Source organism: Carlito syrichta, unplaced genomic scaffold (genome assembly GCF_000164805.1).
Source record: "Carlito syrichta isolate Samal-C Ts95f unplaced genomic scaffold, Tarsius_syrichta-2.0.1 Scaffold309278, whole genome shotgun sequence".
In the NCBI taxonomy this organism is placed as follows: domain Eukaryota; kingdom Metazoa; phylum Chordata; class Mammalia; order Primates; family Tarsiidae; genus Carlito; species Carlito syrichta.
In genome coordinates, this window is record NW_007253374.1 from 94,693 (window position 1) to 110,808 (window position 16,116).

At 41.0% G+C, this 16,116-nt stretch overlaps 1 pseudogene; it reads left to right on the forward strand.

The window, feature by feature from the left end:
• The first annotated feature begins 13,369 nt into the window (after window positions 1–13,369).
• On the forward strand, window positions 13,370–13,859 carry LOC103269494 (annotated as a pseudogene).
• The last annotated feature ends 2,257 nt before the right edge of the window (window positions 13,860–16,116 follow it).

Genomic DNA, 16,116 nt, shown 5'->3' on the forward strand with positions numbered 1-16,116 from the left:
CCGGCTGATTTTTTTATTTATTGTAGAGATGAGGTCTCGCTGCCCAGGTGGGTCTTGAACCCGCAGGCTCAGGCAATCTACTCACCTCAGCCTCCCAAAGGCGCAGGATTACAGGCTGAGCCACTGAGCCCGGCTGTCGGTTTTCTCAGTGTCTGTCCTCCCAGGGGTCTGAGAGAGATCCATATTCTTCTTTTGGTTTTTCTTCATTTATGTAGATTTTTCTCTCTCTCCCCCTTTCCCTCCCCTTCTTTAATTCTGTTTTTCAGGGAAGGTGGGGTTGCTTTTTCTTTGTTTGTTCAGTCTCCTGTTCTTCCTTACGAGGGTCCTCTGGCTTTGTTCACTTTTGAGGCTGGAGTGTGGGCTGGGGGTTGTACTTTTTGCAGTTTTGAGGTTTGATTGAGGGGGAAGCTGTGGTTCAGAATCTATCTGCTGATTCCAGTATCCACCAACAGGTGTATGGGCACACTGGAACCTATTTTCCACTGTCTTACAATCTGTCCGTGCAGCAGGGTGTAGGTTTGGTCCCTGGAACAAAAGGAGGTATGAAAAGTGAAAAGAATGAAAGAAGGGGGGGTCAAGAGGAAGTTAGAAAGAGAAGAATGAGAGGGAAGACAGACATACATAACAATAGGTGAAATAATGGGTGAAATAGAGACACGAGGCCAGAAAAGAGTGAAAAACAGCCACACAAACAAAATTCCCTAAAGCATACCGGTAACCACACAAAGACAGTCCAATAAAATCATGTCTTTTGATGCATTTTTCCCCAACACAAACAGGTAGTATAAATCATAAAGCAAACAAAAGTGAGCAAAACAAACAGTCAAAATGATAAAATCAAAAGTCAAAATAAGAAACCAGACTAACTCTGGAATCTTTCCTGAGTGTCTAAAGTCTCTTCAGCTCTGATCTCTAGCCTCTCCCCTTTGCTTTCATTGCAGGCAGATAGATTTACTTCCAGCTTGGGCTTGTTCCTTTAACTTACTGCCTGAGAGGTCTGCGATGCTGAGGTGCCTGTATCTGATCCAGCGTAGGGGAAGGGTTTTTGTCTCCTGTTTAGTGGCATTACCTTAGAAACCAAGGTGGAGGCTGCTCATAGGTGGGCGGGGCAATGCAAATCTCTGCCTGGAAAATGGCTGAGGTGGGCAGCTCCCCTTTTGCGGATCCTTTTTCTCCACCCGTCTTTTCTCTCCACTCGTCCAGGTCCATGGGTGATCCACTATGATGAGCTGTGGTGGTGTGTGAGGCACCAGGGGTCAGCGGCACAGCTGGGCGCTGGATATGGTATGCCACTAGCAGCCTGGGGTGGAGGAGGGAGGTGGGAGTTCCCTCTTCTGGACCTGAGAGCTGAGGGTGACTGAGCAGCACCTCCTTAAGATGTAATGTTCCCTTACACAACCATGAGGTCACAGGATGGGTACCTCAGCCAGAGTGGGACCGGAGCTCCAAAGTGCAGGTGGTGATTGGTGACCAACTACTTTGAGGCCCGCAAAGGGACTTCAGCCAGACATGGAGCTGGTAACTCTGAGAGACGGGTGCCTAGAGACTCCCTGGGTTACAGTGGCTTGAAATAGGGCTGGGTGGGGGCCCAGAACCCAGCGTGGGGAGCTGGAACTCTGAGGAGTGAGCACCAGGCCACTGGGCCGGGAGTATAGTCAGGGTGGGAACTGGCAGTTGCTAAGTGCCAGGCAGATCAGTGTAGCCAGCAAGGGAACCCAGATCTCCACAAGGCAGTATCCAAGGGCCTCCACAGGTGGTGGCTTGTAGCCAGGGAGGGAGCTGAGATCTCTGTGCGGCCAGGGGCTGAGGCCACCTACAGTGGAGCAACAGCAGCCGGGGGGGCACAATAGCCAGCCTTGTGTGAGACTGAGGGTCTCCAGGCCTCAGACCGGTGCAGCTGGTGGTGGGCAGGGAGGTGGGGAAAGGAAAGTAAGAGTCTTTTTAGGAACTCATGTTCAGAGAATCTCACAGTTCCACCTATGCTGTCACCATCTTACCGGAACTCTTCATATATATTTTCAATTGCCATCCATCAAATCTCCATCTCAATGTTTCAGTTGAAAACATTTTCATATTGTACTTTAAAAGTTTTGGCTATTTAATTTTATTTTAGAGATCAAATTATTTCATGGAATCCAAATGGTCTGCACTTTAATTTCTCTTCATTATTCCCCCACAAGAATCTGTATTCATCTTCACAAGAAAAAAAAATGCAAAATGATATTCTTTAAAGTCAAGTTGCAATACTAAAGTTCTTGTCTGTTTAATAATGCAATCTATACTACATTCAAACTTTTTTAAAACATTTAATAAAAATTCTGACTGGGTTCAGTGGCTCAAACCTGTAATCCCAGCACTTTGGGTACCTGAGGCAGGAGGATCGTTTGAGGCCAGGAATTGAGACCAGTCTGGGCAACAAAGTGAGATCCCATCTCTATCATGAAAAAAAATTAGTGGGGTATACTGGCATGTGTCTGTAGTCCCAGCTTCTTGGGAGGCTGAGGCAGGAGTATGACTTGAGCCCAGAAATTGGAGGTTGAAGTGAGTCATGATTGTGCCACTGCAGTCCAGCCTGGGTGACAGAGTGGAACTCTGTCTTAAAGAAAAAAAAAGTTCCAGTCAGGTGTGGCAGTGTACACCTGTAGTCCCAGCTACTCGGGAGACTGAGACAGGAGTTTAAGATGGCTCTGGGCAACATTGTAAGACTCTGTCTCGTTTTTAAAAATTAACAAATTTGGAATAAACTTCTTAGTTCCCTGACATATTAAAGAAGCAAACAATAGCAAAATGGACAGATGCTATGGATAAAGAATCTAAATGAGAAACTGCAAATGTCCTGAAAGGATTTTTAAATCCCCTAGTGATCATAAAAATACATATGCAAGCCACAATCATATATCATCCTCACCCACAATGCTGATGGAAATAAGGAAACCTGACAAAATCAAGTGCAAATGTGAATGTGGAACAATTGAAACTCATAAACTGATAGTGGATTTTGGAGAAATCCTTTTGGGAGAAGTTACTTTCTTGACTATATCTAGAAAACTTCAAGATACTTATATCCTTTGAATTATGCATGCATAAGAAAATGTACAGAAAAAGTTTATCATATTACTGTTTGCTGTGGAAATATAAAGTGGTCACAAACTAAATGTCCATCATCCAAAGAACAAATACATCAATTATAATGCATCATTACCTTAGCACTGTTAAAGACTGAAAAGAGGCCATTTGGGTTACATTTGAACAGTCATTTAGAAAAGACTTAAAACCTTATATTCTTTGGTAACTGAATTGGGCTGAGAGTGAAAGCCACTTGGATTCAAAAGTGCATATTTTTCCTATTCCGTCACCCCCTGGCTTTTCCTCTCCTAGCACAGCATTGCCCAACTGGCCTATCTTGTCTAGTAAACCCTTGCTGGTTCTGAAGAACAGCCAGGCAAGCCAGAACATCTCATGATTAGGAGAATGCCAAGGCTGGCAGGAATGTGTCTGAAAGCCTGGAATGGGCATTGCCCACCTCCCTTCCATCTGTGAATACAGGGAAATTGGACTGGTATAGGCCAGTGCTCTGGGAATAAAAGATTGTTACAATTATGTTTTCCCTTCTGTCCAAATAATGTGATTGTCTGCCCCTTCCCCTAAAAAAGCGTACCTGGTCTCAAACCAGGCAAAGTGGAGACCAAAGGGAGGCCCAAACTTTACCTGTATGATGTCCACATGCATACCTAATCCTGAATTGTACCCCACATCTTTAAAATAAAATAAAATATATAAAATTTTTAAAAATAAAACTATAACAACAAAAAAAACTGTAAAATAACATATGGCAAATTCCAAAATGTTATCTAAAATGACAACTTGACCAGGAGACTTTGTGTCACATCAGTGATCACATATCAAAAACTGGACGTGTAAATCTTAAGTCATGCTAAAACTGCACATAGGCTTCAAGCCCAGGGTGGGTAAAGAGCTATGAATTTGGGGTATAAATACCAGAATGAATTTGTGTTGCTTTGAGCAGGTTTTTTGGCAATAATGCCAACTTGTCTCCCTATAACCTGGTTATAGGAAGTAAACACTCCCTTTCCTCCCAGTCTCTGCTTCTCATATTTTAATTGGCCAAGAGGAATAGCAGCCAATTGATTGAATCAGGCCATAACAATACTTTAGAGCAGTTAACGTAATTTATTGAAACCACATGTTAAACACAGATAAATATAAAACACATAATATAGATTGTCGGGAGCCAGCCTTGGAGGCCCACCTGATTGACAGGGTCCTGTTGGGCCGAAGACCCCGGGCCGCAGGGCGAGCCTGGGAAGCTGAGGCCCTTCTGTCTTCCACCTTTGCTGTTTGATACCGCCGAAGAATTCTGTGCAGTCATGGAAGAAGAAAATGGCATGTTTATGTGAAGTACTCACAGTTAACCTGGAAATGTCATGGTTTATTTTTCCATTTCCCACTATGCCGCTTGGCCTTTTCTAACATATGCAAGGGTTAAACTCTGAAGCACATCAAGGATGCTTTCTTTCACTTGGTTTTAAGTTACTAGATATTGCTTAAGTAATAAATGATATAAGTATATTCACTCCTTATTTGATTTAGGATTATGCAGTTTAGTGTTTAGACATAAGGTTTTTTAGAAGCACAAGTTTATAGTAAGTCCATTGTGTATTCATTATAAGTTCTAACACTTATCTTGGAGTTATATAGGTGACTTATAACACTGTTTTCACTGACTTAAGATAAAGATTAATCGTTAAGGTTTTTACTTAATTCAATAGTTAAAACTCTAAGTTAACATTTATAAAGTGGGTTTTCACTGAACTCATAATATACTAATCAGACACTTTTATGATAAATTAGCTAAAGACAGAAAGCAATGGGAAACATTGCTTGGGGGCCTGGGAAACATTACTAAAATCTTCTTTTGAGTTCTCTTTAGAAACAAGCACTGCAAGATAAGAGAAAAGTAACAAGGACATCTGGACAAAGGAGGCAATCACAAGACTCTGAAGGACATAAAAGCCTAAGATGGGAAAACTCCTGGCACATGAAGAAATGTAGGCTTAGAAACTTTCTTGAGTCATTTCAAGGACTGTAATTCGGGACATTGGACTGAAAGTATCATTGTTGGCTTTATGAATAAGACTCGTTGTCTGAATGCTTATGGGAATCTTGGTTTGTTTGCTGCTAAGACCACTAGATGGTAACTTTGAGAAGATATGTACATGAAGGAATTTTCTTTGTCTTGCCCCTTTACGAATGGTATAAAAGCTCTGTGTTAACTAACATTAAATTGTCATCTGTTCAGGAAGCAGGTGTCTGAGTATATTATCTTCGTCCTTCGCCTATCCATCTCTCCTTCAGGAAATCTCAAGACCCTTGCGGGGCGGGACCCCGCAATAGATTAAAAATCCAGTTGCATAAGAGATTGTATACAGCATAATACTGAGCAAATAAAATTTTTAAACAACATAGAAAATACAATTTAAAGTACAACCAAATATATAAATCATGCAACGGGATCAAGGCCAGTTTCTGGATAGTGGTAACAGCCAAGAGGGGCTGATGCAGTCCAGAGGAATTTTATATACTGCTTCAGTATTTTATTTTATTTAAAATATTTTATTGCTTATAGCTTATACATTTTATTTAAAATAATGGTTAAGAATATTATCAATGCTGCAGAAATAAGTTTAATCTTGTTTGTTCCTGCCCACATTAAAGATGGCCCAGATGCCAGTTCTGACACTATTGACTGTCCACAGTCAGGTGGAAACTGGAAACTTGAAAGCTCCTTTCCCTCAATTCTCAGAAAGCCCTCCCCCTCTGTGGGCATTTCTTATTTCAAAAGGAGCTGAGAGCTAGAGAAAAGGATTCTCCTGCTTGCCCCTTCCACTCCTAAAGTCACCACCTGCTGCTTTCCCAGAGCGCTTACCAGCTGTGTTTCAGTAGCCTCAAGGTGCAAGAAGGAAAAGGCAGGGCTTGTTCTAGGACATCCTCAGGCTATGCTATCTCCTGGCCCTCTCGGTCATCCAGGCAGGAGTGCCCCCCAAAAGAAGTTGCCCTAAGACTGAAAATGAAAGTAAAATAGGTCCCTCCCTTAGAAAAACAGGAAGTTCTGCATCTTGTTAGTCATAACTTTATTTTATTTTGCTATTTTCCTTAGAGAGAGTGTCTCATTCTTCATCCAGGCTGGCCTGCAGGGGCATGACCATAGCTCACTGTAACCTCACACTCCTGGACTCAAGGAGTCCATGCCTCAGCCTGCCAAGTAGCAAGGATTATAGGCACATGCCATCATGCCCAGATTATTATTTTTTCTTTTTTGTAGTTAATTTTATTCTTAGATGCTTTCCCAAAGACATAGCTTGGACTATTTTAATCACCACTCTCATATTCAATTTTTTTTATTTCTATGATTATGATTTTTTTATGTTACTGTTTATATTGTTTATACTGATCATTTTAAACTGCAATTGTAATACTTTAATGATTAGAAGTGTTCACCTAAATAACAGGCAGATGAAAGCAGTCTAAAAGAAATGGTGTTTATTTGGAAATAGGGCATTGCAATTGGGAATATGCATGCCATAGTAAACCATGTGTGTATTCAGAGAGGTAAAGAAAGACAAAAATGAAAAGGGTTACATAATTGTTTTGAAATAATTATCTTTGCCTATGAATATCAGTAACAAGGATGGCAATCTCCAAAACTGGACAAGAGGTTGCTAAGCAGATATTCTTAGAGAAGTACTTTTTGTTTCAGTTTACAAATATGACCTTTATGCAACATTGTGGTTTTTGTAGAAGCTCTTTTATAGTTCCATATGAATTTTAGAATTGTTTTCTCAAAATCCATGAAAAATGAAGCTGATAATCTGACAGGGATTGCATTGACGCTGTAAATTCTTTGGGTAGTTTGTTCATTTTAACGATATTGATTCTTCCAATTCAGGATTGTAGAATTTTGTCCATTTGTTTGTATCATCTTCAATGTCTTTCTCCAGAGTCTGTAGTGATGTGTGTAGATATCTTTCACCCATTTGGTAATATGTATTTCTAGGTACTTTCTTAGTGAAAGGAGGTACCTGTAGAAACTTAGAATAAACTTCGTTCACATTTTGCCTCAGCATGGCTATTTGTGCTTTGACCGGCATGCTTTGAATCTAGCACAGGTTAGACATAGATGCATTTCTAATAGGCAGGTTTTAGGAAGCCTCAGATGTTTTGATACAGAGACCCACTAATGTCCCTCTATATTGCCACAGCCCCAAGAGAAGGGCATGGCAAAAGTTCTGAAAGGATGGATCAAGAGCAGGAAGCCATTTTTGTCTTGCTCCTAACCCCTAACACAATGATGGGAAAGTAGAAACCATGTCCTGGAGAAAAGCATTCTTTAGATAAAGATTAACTTTGCTGACTTTGTCTTTCTAGAAACCCAAATCTCTCAAGCACTGATTCAAATTAATTTCTTTTTTTTTTTTTTTTAGTTGGAGTCTCACTCGGTCACCCCAACTGGAGTTCAGTGGGCCGCTCCCGGCCACCGCAGCCTCGCCTGCTGGGCTCCGGCCATCCTTCCGCCTCAGCCTTCCGAGTTGCCGGAATTATAGGCATGCGCTACCACACCCGGTTGAGTTTTTTATTTATTGTAGAGATGAGGTCTCACTGCCCAGGTGGGTCTTGAACCCATGGGCTCAGGCAATTCACTCACCTCAGCTTCCCAAAGGCGCAGGATTGCAGGCTGACAAACTAATTTCTATTAAAACAATTGTTGCTAAGGTTACACTCTCCTAACACCAGCCAGCCTAATCCAAAAGCTTGGAATGTGGCCCAGTCCAAAGTTCACTGATCCACCTATATCAAACTAAACTAACCATATTTCTACAACAAAATGGCTACCTAAATTTTATTCAATCTATATAAACTATTTCCTAAAACCTATATCTATGAATTTCTAAAATCACATCAAGAGAACCTGTGACTGCACTAAGGCTCCTCAATGTGACCCAGAGTTGAACTTAAATTGTTTAAAGGTAAAAACCACAAACCATGGAAAATGGGAACAATAGACTCCCAAGTTTAGCTGTGTTCATTCCAGTCTCAGAATTTTCTGCTAGAGCCAGCAGGAGACTTTTCTGGTTGCAGTGCCAAGTGAAAAGAAGGGAGGGAATGGGATCAACAGCTCCCGAACACATCCTAGTGGTCTCGGGGTCAACGGTCCTTCCTGATCCCTAATGCTCCATGGCTGGCTCCCAACAGCCATGGGCATGCCACTGCTCTCCAGCCTAGGCAACAGAGTGAGACTGACTCAAAAACAAAAAACAAAAATAACCCCCAAAACCAAAGGGGCAGGGAACTCGTAGAAAGAAGTTTATTTCTGAGTTTGAATCCAGGGATCAGAGCTGGGCTTGAGGTCTTCTAAAATGGTTCTGCTCACCTTCCAGGCTTTTACAATTCACTTTTATAGTCCAGAGTTGTTGGTACCTACATATTAGCCATGTGACCAGCAGAGCATTGTATAGAACTTAAGTTACAGCTACATCTTACATTTAGATAGTGACATTTAGACTGAATAAATCTTACAAGGCCTAAGACATATGAATTGCAAAAGTTTTGCAAATCACAAGACTCACAATTATATTAATACTATATCATTCAAAGAAAGGGAGTCAATAGATTTAGGTCTTTGGGCATAGTCTGCAGGGGAGTCAAGGATCGCCTGAAGCTACTTACTGAGAGTGCATAGAAGACAAGGTGATGCTCAGTAATGTGTTCAGCAATGTGCAGAACAGCTTGAAAGTGTTAGGGTATGAAGGGTGAGGGTGGATGGTTGTAGGGATGCAGCACCGCCATAGTTGGCATGCTGGAAGTGCACACTGGCAACCAGAGATCCAAGTAATGCAAAGACCTGAAACACACAAAGAGGTGAAAGAAAAACAGATTTATTTAAGAAAGAGTTCACTTCCCACAGACAGGAAGAGGGCTGACACTCTAGATGAGTGTGGCAATGTAGCCCCCTGAGCCCTGGCTTAAATCCTTTTCCCTGGAGATGTTGCAGTCAGGTAGATGTGACTGCTGTGACCTCTTTGTTGACTATTTGCAGATGTCTTGGAGACCCTGAGGGGTGTCCGGTCACCAGGCACCGAATCACAGATCTCACCACCCTCAGGAAGTTATACAATGGGCCAATATTGGCTGATTTTAGAAATTCATAGATATAGGTTTTAGGAAATTGTTTATATAGTTTGAAGAAAATTTAGGCAGTCATTTTATTGTAGAAATATGGTTAGTTTCACAACCCGCCTGGGCAGCAAGACCTCATCTCTACAATAAATCAAAAAATCAGCTGGGTGTGGTAGCGCATGCTGTAATTCTGGCTACTTGGAAGGCAGAGGTGGAAGGATCACTGGAGCCCAGCAGGTCGAGGCTGTGGTGGCCAGGAGCGGCCACTGCACTCCAGTCTGGGTGACAGAGTGAGACTCCAACTCAAAAAAAAAAGAAATTTGGTTCGTTTAGTTTGATTTAGATGGGCCAGTGAACTTTGGACTGGGCCACATTCCAAGCTTTTGGATTAGGCTGGATAGTGTTAGGAGAGTGTAACTTTAGCAACAATTGTTTTAATAGAAATTAGTTTGAGTTAGTATAGAATAGTAGAAGTTAATAATTCATTATGGTGATTTCGGGTTTAGACATTGAGTGATGTTATTTCAAGATGATGTAGCTGTAAAGCAATTAAGAGCACATAAGAAACTGGTTTGGGGAACATTAATCAAGCATAAGAAACTAAAAGACAATGTGTGGGTGTTCTTCCTCATGTTCATCCTCATGTTTGAAAAAAAAATCTACTTGAGAGTGGGGGTATCTATTGTGCACCTGGACCTGTTCATGTGAAAGGCACATGCTAACTTTTGTGTTCTGTGATGATGACTTTGCAGAATTTGGGGATAAAAGCCCACTGCTAACTCACAATAAACGGCTTCTGCTCAATTTTGAACAGTAGTCCAGTCCCTTTCTTTCTCCCTTAGTCACCTACTCTGTCTCACCTCCAGGAATCTCTGGACGTTGCTGGAGCAGGACTTCTGCACATGGCCATCACAGCCTCCACCTGCTGGACTCAGGCAATCCTCCTGCCTCAGCCTTACAAGTAGTTGGAACTACAGGGGTGCACTACCACTACTGGTTTACTTTTTTATTGTAGAGATAAGGTCTTACCAAGTCGCCCAGGCTGGTCTCGAACCCACAGCCTCAGGCAAACCACTCACCTTGGCCTCCCAAAGTGCTGGGAAAGGTGAATAATAAATTTCTTTCTACTTTCTTACTCACTGGCAATCTTGCATTATTCCCGTAGCCGAGGCACCAGCTCTGGCCCACCTTGCCACAGTCGTCCCTTTCACTTAGCTACTGTCAATGGGATTAAGTTCTTGGTTTTGTTCTCAGCTTGATCATTATTGGTGTGTAGAAATGCTACTGATTTTTGTACCTTGATTTTGTATTCTGAAACTTGACCAAAGTCATTCATCAAATCCAAAAGTCTTTTAGGGCAGTCTTTAAGGTTTTTCAGATATAAGATTATATCATCAGTGAACAGATATAATTTGACCTCCTCTTTTTCAATTTGGATGCTTTTTTATTTCTATCTCTTGCCCGATAGGCCTGACTAGGACTTTCAGGATTATGTTGAGTAAGAGTGGTAAAAGTAGGCATCCTTGTCCTGTTCTTGTTCCAGTTCTTGCGGGGAATGCTGTCGATTTTTCCCTATATGATGTTGGCTGTAGGTTTGTAGCAGATGGCTTTTATTAATTTAAGGTATGTTCCTTCTATGCCTAGTGTGTTGAAGATTTTCTTCATGAAATGATGTTAGGTTTTATCGAAAGCTTTCTCTGCATTTATTGAGGTGACATAAGGTTTTTGTTTTAAATTCTATTATGCAGTGAATCATATAAATTGATTTGCATATGTTGTACCATCCTTGCATCCCTGGAATAAAGCCCCCTTGGTTATGGTGTATTATCTTTCTGATGTGCTATTGGATTCAGTTTGCTAGTATTTTATTGAAGATTTTTATATTTGTGTCTATCAGAGATATTGGTCTATAGTTTCCTTTTCTGTTTTGTTCTTACCTGATGTTGACGTAAGAGTGTATTTACTCATTAGGGAGTTTCCTGCAGACAGTACATAGTTGGACCTTGATTTTTATACATTCTGCTGTATGATTCTTTTAAGTGGGACATTTAGCTCATTTACATTCAGGATCTATACTGATATGTGAGGTTTTCATCCTATTATATTGTTGTGACTGGCAAGTATGAATGACAAATATCACCCTTTCATTTCCATGTTTATACCTCCTTTGATGTAACTGAGTGCAACGGCTCATGCCTGTAATCCCAACAATTTGGAAGGCCAAGGTGGGAGAATCACTTGAGCCCAGTAGTTTAGGACCAGCCTAGGCAGCATAGTGAGATTTTGTCTCTATAAAAGAAATCAAAAAAATAAGACAGGTGTGGTGGCCCATGCCCGTTGTCCCAGCTACTCAAGAGGCTGAAGCAGAAGGATTGCCTGAGCCCAGGAGGTCGAGGTCACAATGAGCCATTATTATCCAACCTGGGTGACAGAGTGAGACCCTGACTCCAAAAACTAATAATAATAAAATAAATAAATAAATAAATTCCTTGGAGCATTTCTTATAGGGCTGGTCTAATGATTACAAATTTTCTTACCATTTGCTTGTCTGGAAGAGACTTAATTTGTCCTTCTTGGCTAGCAGTTCTTTTCTTTAAAAAGACTAAAAATAGAACCCTAGTCTTTTCTGGCTTGTAAGGTTTCTACTGAGAACTCTGCTTCTGCCAGCTATAAGTCTTATGGCCACAAATTAATATCTGGGCTGTCATCTCACTCATTATTTATGTAATGATGCTAATTATTAGTGATAATAATAAAGGTAGTTGCCATTTATTGAGAAATAACTATATTCAATAACAATTCAAATAATACAAATAATGCAATTATACAACAAACAACTGCAACTAAATAAACAGATCCTCAGAGAGATCATGACCCAAGCTTGCACAACTAAGAAGTGGCAGAGCCAAGTTTTCAGCACAAGCATCTGGCTTTCAAATGTTGTCAATAACTTCCCAGAGGCTGTGGCTAATATCTCAATAATTAATCCTAACAACACTAACTCCAGTTCCAAAAGTGGAATTCAGGAGTAGCAGTAGACTTTAATCAATAAGGTTTCAATTCAAGCTGTAACCCATAATTTTTATTTTACCACCTGATAGGAAATTTTTGTTTCCTTAGTGAAAGGACAAAATGCCAAAAATAGAGTTACTTTGACCATACCAGGCAGGCGGCTTGATATTGGTTCATAGTTTTGTCTTGTTATAACTACCAATTAGTAGTATGTTATAGTAAATAATGTTTTATTTTATAATCAGCTCTGCTAACTCTCTCGCTCTGTAGTTAGCTTAATTAACTCCACTGTTCAGAGTAACTGATCAGTAAAATTATAACCTACTCCCCAGAAACGGGCACTAAGATTTTATAACCAACATCCTTGCTCCAAGCATGAGTTTCTAGCTATCTTTCATGACGAACCATCTGATCACCAAGGTAAAAGGAATGGACCGTCATGATGGTTCCAGCCCTCCTACAATTTTCTCAAGAAGGTTTTTCTACCCCAGGCTTCCTGCTACCTTACCCATGCACAACGCACTCTCAGTTGATGCCTTTTGTTTCCCTACAAGATGAGTGTTAGTGCCTTGAAACTTTGTTTTACAGACCTGGGACTAATCTCCTTGTTTATGTGGTGGACTCTCTGAAACTAGGGCCGCTTCTGCCCAGAGCAAACACCACCCCTTTCCCACTGCTACTTTTCACAGGAATGCCTTTTACAAGCCAAACAACTCTCATTCCCCATCTTGCAAAGAAAGGAAGCCTTATAAATACAAGCTCCCAGCTTTCAGGACCAAACGTTCCTTTAACATCTGGCCCCCTCTCCAGTCTTGGAGAGATGAATCCACTTTTTTTTCCCTCTGATCCACTTTCTAAATAAACCTTTCCTAACTTGCTCTTTCTGCAATTTTTTGCATCCATCCCAAGGCACCAGCACACCAACCTCACACTTAGCTATAAAATGGTGGTTTTAATAACTAGTTTTTAATCTAGCTTACTGAAGTCCTCTACCAGATTTGGGGAATGTAAAAATGAATCTTATAATTTCAAGGCATAGAATGGAACTAATGTCTACAGGGAAACACACATATATACACACAATCACAGTATAATCTGATAGGCGGTAAAACTGAAGATAAAAAGTTCAGGCTGCCTCTAAAGAGAACAGGCACTACTCTTAATGGCAGGGACTTTGAACTCAGTAGTTCAGAAACTCCTAGGCAGACAACAGACTATAACAAAAGGTGTGGAGTCTCTCATGTGTACAGATTGGATTCATCACAAATTTACCAGGTTAAGAATTTCAGATTAAGTGTTTCAGCCCTCACCTGCAGATCATGAAAAATATGGTGGGGATTCACAGGACCCTCATCAACTGCATATTGTTACCAGAATAAAAAGTACAAAAAAGAAGTTCATATCAGGAAAAAGATATAATAAACGTGCTTGGATTCCAAAAGGCACATACCCGTCAAGTTCACAAGAATATCCCTTCAGTGAATGCAAAACTGAAAGTAGTTAAACATTTGATAAGAATCAAACTCCTGAAGTTGCCATAAGGACTTCCAACAGAGGAGAGTATGTCTAACACATGCCTTAAGAACACTGGGGAACTGGTAGTGCGGTGGCATCTGAAACCTATGGAGCAGAAAGCAATTAAATCCTATTAACAGAGCAGTTTCAGATTTCAGACCGTTTTTGTTAAAAGATGGTGAGAAAGTATTTTCATTAAAATATATTTCTAATTTCAAAAAAACTGAAGCTATGTACAAGGTAAATTAAAACCCCTGAAAAACGAACTTCCAGTTCAGACAGTAGAAGTGGAGAATAGGGCAGTTTGCTTTGTGGACTTTAGGAAAGAAATGCCAACAGAAGGCACAGTATAGTGACCAAGACCACAGTCCCTGTTGTCCACCACACCACTTGGGTTTCAATGATGGTTCTGCTATGTTACATCCAGAAATGTGGGGTATAGTTGTTCCAGGGGTCCTGACTTTGCTACAGACAGAATTTCAGAGTAAGTTGCAGAAAGAGTTTTGAAGTAGAGTTTACTAGAAACAGACACATTCAAGAGAGAATGCAGGTGTCTTAGAGGAAAGAACATAGGCTTGCTGCTAAGAGAAAGCTTTATGTATTGCCCAAAATGATGATTAAGCAACTTATATTCTAAGTTAAGATGTGTGGACCAACAGCTGTTGATCACAAATTTCAGTTCTCATCATTTAACTCCTAAGCTTACTTGTGTCACAAAAATTTCTTAAGATAATGGAAAAAGTTACTGTTTAATTAAGTTTTCTCTTAGAGTGCCATGCCTCAGTGTCTCTTGCAACTCCCTGTTGCCTTTGCTTATTGCCTATACTATGGACTGTTCCAACTACTATATGCTTTCTCAACCCACTCTCAATTATCCTGACTTCTGGGATGTGTCAGCACTCTGCTGTCTGCCTTTGTATAGTTATGCTTTGCTTTCAGTCTAAAGTTTAAAATATTCTGGCTTCACTCGTGGAATTTTAGCTTCTGATTCTTGCCTGCCTCCTCCTTCCAAATTCAGAGCTAGTCATTGGGATGATTGTTCAGAGTTATGTTTTGATAAGAAGGCATCTGTATGCTGACCATCCTGCTCCTCATTTATCTACCTTGTGCTTGCTTACAGAAGCTCACTTATCTATATTTAAACTATGCTACCTGTGCTTGCCTCACTATGAATTAGGTATGTAACTGTGCAAGAAGTGAACTAACCTTTCTGGGCCTCAGTTTTTGCATTTTTTAAATGATTATGAGTATACAACAGCATTTTAAGGTAAATACATCTTACCTCTGGGAAATTATAACTCAAAGTAGTTCAATATGGCTGCAAATTAGAGGAGGAGAATAAACACGACACTGTAGAGCCAGACAAGAATCAGAAATTTTGCAAACTGAAGCCGAGTGCCATTTTTTAAAATCAATGAAACCTTACCTGGGAAGAAAATGCTGGGAGAGACTAAGTGGGGGCTGACGAGCAAGTGACCAGGACCCTCCTGGTACAACAGCTGGTGCTGCAGCTTCTCTGCTTGGTCCCAGATTCTTCCCAGATCACAGAAGTCAAGGGCCATTTTTTTTAATGGGCAAAAGTTTTTCTGTGAGAAAGTGTTTGGGAGAGACTACCACCTCAGGTTCAGCCTCACCACTGCAGCAGGAGAGACTGCTGGCTCCAGGCTTTGCCTCACCACTTCAGTACCTGGTCAGGCACTGGCAGCAGGGGCTACAGAGGGAGTTCAGAGGCACAGTCCCACCAGAGTGGACAAGAGAGGCACCCTGCCACCATATTGAAGGCAGGGCAGGAAAGTGCTCCAACTTGCTCACCACGTAGCAACAGACCCGATCCTATGGCTGACAGATCAACTACTCAGGAATTGATCGTGACCCAGAGGGAATATCCTGAAAGCACAAACTTCGGAGAGACCTGATGAGTGCTGTGTCCCAGGCGCCCTATCCCCTACCCTGATCCAGCTGCTGGACAAAGAGCATGGCCAGAAAAGGATAAGGAAGAACTCCAAAGAGATCAGTGACAAATCCAGAGCCCAGATTAGGGAAGAATAGAGGGCTGAGCAAATATCACTGACACTGAATTACAGAATTAAAGAGAAAAACAAGAGATTGTCACAAATGAGGAAAAACCAAAGGAAGACAACAGGTAATTTCAAGTGTAACAAAGATAAAACTCCTGAAAAATCAGACCTTGTAGCCCAAACAATGGAAGTCAACAATGACTGGCTCCAGAAAAAGACAGGGATTAGGAAATGGATGGAAAGAGTGAATAAGACTCAAGAAAGGCAAGATGCAACACTGAAAGAACTTGTAACAGAGATTTTGGGAATACAAAATTTCATCCAGGAAATAAATAACAAGATGACAAGCATGGAAAGCAGAATTAATCTAGCTGAA